Source organism: Arachis ipaensis, chromosome B9, assembly GCF_059453495.1.
Source record: "Arachis ipaensis isolate K30076 ecotype BB chromosome B9, ASM5945349v1, whole genome shotgun sequence".
In the NCBI taxonomy this organism is placed as follows: domain Eukaryota; kingdom Viridiplantae; phylum Streptophyta; class Magnoliopsida; order Fabales; family Fabaceae; genus Arachis; species Arachis ipaensis.
In genome coordinates, this window is record NC_142444.1 from 71,798,141 (window position 1) to 71,805,473 (window position 7,333).

At 37.9% G+C, this 7,333-nt stretch overlaps 1 non-coding gene across 1 annotated transcript; it reads left to right on the forward strand.

The window, feature by feature from the left end:
* Positions 1 to 5,684: 5,684 nt before the first annotated feature.
* LOC148545027 (small nucleolar RNA R71) lies at positions 5,685 to 5,792 on the forward strand. Its single transcript, XR_015900658.1, has one exon. It is a non-coding gene; the product is annotated as a small nucleolar RNA R71 (small nucleolar RNA).
* The last annotated feature ends 1,541 nt before the right edge of the window (positions 5,793 to 7,333 follow it).

Below are 7,333 nucleotides of genomic sequence, written 5' to 3' on the forward strand. Positions count from 1 at the left end.
ATTGAATAGAAAAACAATAGTACTTTGCATTAATTCATGAGGAACAGCAGAGCTCCACACCTTAATCTATGGTGTGTAGAAACTCTACCCTTGAAAATACATAAGAACAAGGTCCAGGCATGGCCGAATGGCCAGCCTCCCCAAATGGCATATGAATTCCAAAATAGGGAAAAAGACCCCAAGTACAATAGTAAAAAGTCCTACTTATACTAAACTAGTTACTAGGGTTACAGAATTAAGTGAATGATGCAGAAATTCAATTCCGGGCCCACTTGGTGTGTGCTTGGGCTGAGCATTGAATCTTTCATGTGTAGAGGTCTTCCTTGGAGTTGAACGCTAGTTTGTAACCTGTTTCTGGCGTTTAACTCTGCTTTGCAACCTGTTTCTGGCATTTAACTCCAGAATAGGGCAGAGAGCTAGCGTTGAACGCCAGTTTGCGTCTTCTATACTCAGGCAAAGTATAGACTAATATATATTGCTGGAAAGCCCTGGATGTCTAATTTCCAACGCAATTGAGAGCACACCATTTGGACTCTTGTAGCTCCAGAGAATCCACTTTGAGTGCAGGGAGGTCAGAATCCAACAGCATCTGCAGTCCTTCTTCAACCTCTGAATCTGATTTTTGCTCAAGTCCCTCAATTTCAGCCAGAAATTACCTGAAATCATAGAAATACACACAAACTCATAGTAAAGTCCAGAAATGTGAATTTTATTTAAAAATAATAAAAATATACTAAAAACTAACTAAATCATACTAAAAACTATGTAAAAACAATGCCAAAAAGCGTATAAATTATCCGCTCATCACAACACCAAACTTAAATTGTTGCTTGCCCCCAAGCAACTGAAAATCAAATAGGATAAAAAGAAGAGAATATACTATAAATTCCAAAATATCAATGAAACTTAGCTCCAATCAGATGAGCGGGACTAGTAGCTTTTTGCCTCTTGAATAGTTTTGGCATCTCACTTTATCCATTGAAGTTCAGAATGATTGGCATCTATAGGAACTTAGATTGTGTTATTGATTCTCCTAGTTCAGTATGTTGATTCTTGAACACAGCTACTTTATGAGTTTTGGCCGTGGCCCTAAGCACTCTGTTTTCCAGTATTACCACCGGATACATAAATGCCACAGACACATAACTGGGTGAACCTTTTCAGATTGTGACTCAGCTTTGCTAAAGTCCCCAATTAGAGGTGTCCAGGGTTCTTAAGCACACTCTTTTTTTGCTTTGGACCTTGACTTTAACCGCTCAGTCTCAAGTTTTCAGTTGACACCTTCACGCCACAAGCACATGGTTAGGGATAGCTTGGTTTAGCCGCTTAGGCCAGGATTTTATTCCTTTAGGCCCTCCTATCCACTGATGCTCAAAGCCTTGGATCTTTTTTATTACCCTTGCCTTTTGGTTTTAAGGACTGTTGGCTTTTTGCTCTTGCCTTTTGCTTTAAAGAGCTTTTGGCTTTTTCTGCTTGCTTTTTCTTTTTCTTTCTTTTTTTTTCGCCATTTTTCTTTTCTCTTCCTTTTTTTTCACAAGCTTTTGTATTCATTGCTTTTTCTTGCTTCAAGAATCAATTTTATGATTTTTCAGATTATCAATAACATTTCTCCTTTTTCATCATTCTTTCAAGAGCCAACATATTTAACATTCATAAACCCCAATATCAAAAGACATATGCACTGTTCAAGCATTCATTTAGAAAATAAAAAGTATTATCACCACATCAAAATAATTAATCTAGTTTCAAGGATGAATTCGAAACTATGTACTTCTTGTTCTTTTGTTTTTAGAACAGTTTTCAGTTAACAGAGGTGATGGATTCATAGGACAATCATAGCTTTAAGACATAGACACTTAAACACTAATGATCATGTAATAAAGACACAAACATAAATAAACATGAAGCATAGTAAACGAAAAACAGGAAAATAAGAACAAGGAGATTAAGGAACGGGTCCACCTTAGTGAGGGTGGCGTCTTCCTCTTCTTGAAGAACCAATGGTGCTCTTGAGCTCCTCTATGTCTCTTCCTTGTCTTTGTTGCTCCTCCCTCATAGCTCTTTGATCTTCTCTAATCTCATGGAGCATATGGAGTCCTCTTGGTGCTCCATCCTTAGTTGTCCCATGCTGGAACTTAATTCTCCTAGGGAAGTGTTGATTTGCTCCCAATAGTTTTGTGGAGGGAAGTGCATCCCTTAAGAAATCTCAGGGATTTCATGGTGAGGAATTTCCTCATGCTCTTGTTGAGGTCCATGATCTCTTGTTTGCTCCATCCTTTTCTTAGTGATGGGCTTGTCCTCATCAATGAGGATGTCTCCCTCTATGTCAATTCTAGCCAAATTGCAGAGGTGGCAAACGAGGTGAGAAAAAGCTAACCTTACCAAAGTGGAAGACTTGTCAGCCACCTTATAGAGTTCTTGAGGTATAATCTCATGAACTTCCACTTCCGTCCCAATCATGATACTATGGATCATGATGGCCCGGTCTATAGTAACTTCAGACCGGTTGCTAGTAGGAATGATTGAGCGTTGAATAAACTCTAACCATCTTCTAGCTACAGGCTTAAGGTCCAGTCTTCTCAATTGAACCGGCTTACCTCTTGAGTCAACTTTCCATTGAGCTCCTTCCACACACATGTCCATGAGGACTTGGTCCAACCTTTGATCAAAGTTGACCCTTCTAGTGTAGGGGCATGCGTTCTCTTGCATCATTGGCAAGTTGAATGCCAACCTCACATTTTCCGGACTGAAATCTAAGTAATTCCCCTGAACCATTGTAAGCCAATTCTTTGGATTCGGGTTCACACTTTGATCATGGTTCCTAGTGATCCATGCATTTGCATAGAACTCTTGAACCATTAAGATCTCGACTTGTTGAATGGGGTTGGTGAGAACTTCCCAACCTCTTCTTCGGATCTCATGTTGGATCTCTGGATACTCATTCTTTTTGAGCTTGAAAGGAACCTCAGGGATCACTTTCTTCTTGGCCACAACTTCATAGAAGTGGTCTTAATGGACCTTTGAGATGAATCTCTCCATCTCCCATGACTCAGAGGTGGAAGTAATTACCTTCCCTTTCCTCTTTCTTGAGGTTTCTCTGGCCTTAGGTGCCATTAATGGTTATGGAAAAATAAAAAGCAATGCTTTTACCACACCAAACTTAAAATGTTTGCTCGTCCCCGAGCAAAAGAAGGATGAAAGAAGGAGAAGAAGAAGAAAAATGGAGGAGAGGGAGAGAGGTGTGTATTCGGCCAAGGGGAAGAAGAAAGGGTTGTGTTGTGTGAAAATGAAGAAGGAATGAGGGGTTTATATAGGAGTGGGGGAAGGTTTAGGGTTCGGCCATTAGGGTTGGGCTTGGGAGGGAAAAGAGTTTGAATTTTGGAGGTAGGTGGGGTTTTTGGGGAAGAGAGGATGGATGTGAGTGGTGAAGAGGTGATGGGGAAGAGTGATTGAGGTGATTGGTGAAGGGTATTTGTGGAAGAGAGTTATGAAAAGGTGTGAAGAGGAGAGAAGAAAAGGTGGGGATCCTGTGGGGTCCACAGATCCTGAAGAGATCCTGTGGGGTCCACAGATCCAGTGGGGTCAAGGACTTAACATCCCTGCTCCAATTAGGCATGTAAAACGCCCTTAGTATGCATGTCTGGCGTTAAACGCCAGCTTGCTACTTGTTTCTGGCGTTTAACACCACTTTCATGCTCTGTTTTGGCGTTAAACGCCAGTCTGGTGCTTGTTTCTGGCGTTTAACGCCAGCTTAATGCTTCTTTCTGGCGTTAAACGCCAGTAAGTTCTTCCTCCAGGGTGAGCTATTTTTAAAGCTATTTTTCATTTTATTTTTGATTTTTCAGTAGTTTTTGTGACTCCACATGATCATCAACCTAAAAAAACATAAAATAACAGTAGAAAATAAATATATATAATTAAATAACATCGGGTTGCCTCCCAACAAGCGCTTCTTTAATGTCAATAGCTTGACAGTAAGCTCTCATGGAGCCTTACAGATGTTCAGAGCATTGTTGGAACCTCCCAACACCAAACTTAGAGTTTGAATGTGGGGGTTCAACACTAAACTTAGAGTTTGGTTGTGGCCTCCTAACACCAAACTTAAAGTTTGACTGTGGGGGCTTTGGTTGACTCTGCAGTGAGAGAAGCTTTTCATGTTTACTCTCCATGGTTACAGAAGGAGATCCTTGAGTTTTAAACACAAGGTTGTCCTCATTTAGTTGTAGGACCAACTCTCCTCTGTCCATATCAATCACAGCTTTTGCTGTGGCTAGGAAGGGTCTTCCAAGGATGATGGATTCATCCTCATCCTTTCCAGTGTCTAGGATTATGAAATCAGCAGGGATTTAAAGGCCTTCAACCTTTACTAGCACATCCTCTACTAGTCCATAAGCCTATTTTCTTGAGTTGTCTGCCATCTCTAATGAGATTCTGGCAGCTTACACCTCAAAAATCCTAAGTTTCTCCATTACAGAGAGTGACATTAAATTTATTCCTGATCCCAGGTCACACAGAGCCTTCTCAAAGGTCATGGTGCCTATGTTACAGGGAATTAGGAATTTACCAGGATCCTGTTTCTTTTGAGGTAGAGTTTGCTGAACCAAGGCATTTAGTTCCTTGATGAGCAATGGAGGTTCATCCTCCCAAGTCTCATTACCAAATAGTTTGGCATTCAGCTTCATGATTGCTCCTAAATATTGAGCAACTTGCTCTTCAGCAATGTCTTCATCTTCTTCAGAAGATGAATAGTCATCAGAGCTCATGAATGGTAAGAGGAGGTTCAATGGAATATCTATGGTCTCTAGATGAGCCTAAAATTCCTTTGGTTCCTCAAAGGAAAACTCCTTATTGGTCACTGAGCATCCCAGGAGGTCTTCCTCACTAGGATTCACGTCCTCTTCCTCCTTTCTGGGTTCGGCCACACCAAGGAAGGTAATGGCCTTGCACTCTCTTTTTGGATTCTCTTCTGTATTGCTTGGGAGAGTACTAGGAAGAGTTTTAGTGACTCTTTTACTCAGCCGGCCCACTTGTGCCTCCAAATTTCTAATGGAGGACCTTGTTTCATTCATGAAACTTAGAGTGGCCTTAGATAGATCAGAGACTATATTTGCTACGCTAGATGGATTCTGCTCAGAATTCTCTATCTGTTGCTGAGTGGATGATGGAAAAGGCTTGCTATTGCTAAACCTATTTTTTCCACCATTATTAAAGCCTTGTTGAGGCTTTTGTTGATCCTTCCATGAGAAATTTCGATGATTTCTCCATGAGGGATTATAGATGTTTCCATAGGGTTCACCCATGTAGTTCACCTCTGCTATTGCAGGGTTCTCAAGATCATAAGCTTCTTCTTCAGAAGATGCCTCTTGAGTACTGTTTGATGCAGCTTGCAATCCATTCAGACTCTGAGAAATCATGTTGACTTGCTGAGTCAATATTTTATTCTGAGCCAATATGGCATTCAGAGTATCAATTTCAAAAACTCCCTTCCTCTGAGGCGTCCCATTACTCACAGGATTCCTTTCAGAAGTGTACATGAACTGGTTATTTGCAACCATGTCAATGAGTTCCTGAGCTTCTGCAGGCGTTTTCTTTAGGTGAATGGATCCACCTGCAGAATGGTCCAATGATATCTTTGATAATTCAGACAGACCATCATAGAATATATCTAGGATGGTCCATTCTGAAAGCATGTCAGAAGGACACTTTTTGGTCAGTTGCTTGTATCTCTCCCAACCTTCATAGAGGGATTCACCTTCTTTCTGTTTGAAGGTTTGAATATCCACTCTAAGCTTGCTAGGCTTTAGCTCAAAATTATTTGCTCCAATTGCAGGGATTGAGATGCTTCTTCCATGTAAGTTGGAATTGGGTACAGTAAAGTCACCAAGCATCTTCCTTGCATTGTTATTATTTTCGGCCATGTCTCCTTCTTTTTTCGAAAATTTCTGTCAGATTTTCGAAAATTAGAGAGAGAATTAGTTAGGTAGTTTTGAAAAAGATATGATTGAAATTGTAAACTTTTAAAATCAAACAAAAAGTCAAGTAGTTAATTGAAAAAGATTTGAGAATCAATTTTTGAAAAGATAAGAAGTTAGAGAAAAAGTAAGAAGAGATTTTAAAATTGATTTTGAAAAAGATGTGATTGAAACTTATTTTGAAAAGGATTTGAAAAATAAATTTAAAAAGATTTGATTTTGAAAATTAAAGTTGATTACTTGACTAACAAGAAACAAAAAGATATGATTTAAAAATTTAAAGATTGAACCTTTCTTACTAGGCAAGTAACAAACTTGAAATTTTTGAATCAATCACATTAATTGTTAGCATTAATTTCGAAAATATGAAATGAAAATAAGAAAAAGATTTTGAAAATCAAAATTTAAAATTTTCAAAAATATAAAAGAAAAAATGAAAAAGATTTGATTTTTGAAAAAGATTTGAAAAAGATAGAATTTTTAAATTGAAAATTTGATTTGACTCATAGGAAACTACTAAATTTAAAAATTTTTGAAAAAGTCAACTCAAATTTTCGAATTTTATGAGAAGAAAAAGGGAAAGATAATTTTTTTTTATTTTTGAATTTTTAATGATGAAAGAGAAAAACAATAAAAAGACTCAAAACATGAGAATTCAAGATCAAAACACATGATGCATGCAAGAACACTTTGAATGTCAAGATGAACACCCAGAACTTATTTTTGAAAATTTTTAAGAAAAGAAAAACATGCAAGACACCAAACATAGAAATTTTTAAACTTTAGACACTAACAAATTGAAAATGCATATGAAAAACAAGAAAAGACAAAAAACAAGAAAATATGAAGATCAAACAAGAAGACATGTCAAGAACAACTTGAAGATCATGAAGAACAAGAAAGAAACTCAATGCATGTGTTCTTCAAAAATTTTTTTTTAGAAAAATAAAAGAATGCAATTGACACCAAACTTAAAAATTGACACTAAAATCAAACAAGAAACATAAAAATTTTTGGTTTTTATGATTTTGTTAAACTTTTTTTTTTATATTTTTTTCGAAAATTAATTTGAAAAAGAAAAATAAGGATTTCAAAATTTCTAATGAGAATTCCAGGAATCATGCAATGTTAGTCTAAAGCTCCGGTACAGGAATTAGACATGGCTTACTAGCCAGCCAAGCTTTCAGTGAAAGCTCCGGTCCAAAACGCTAGACATGGCTAATGGCCAGCCAAGCTTTAGCATACAACAGCTGATACGATGGGAGTCCAAGGACTCTTTGTGATGATAAGTTGAAACCTCGGTCCAAGAGAATTAGACATGGCTTCAAGGCCAGCCAGACTTCAATAAATCATCATGAAAC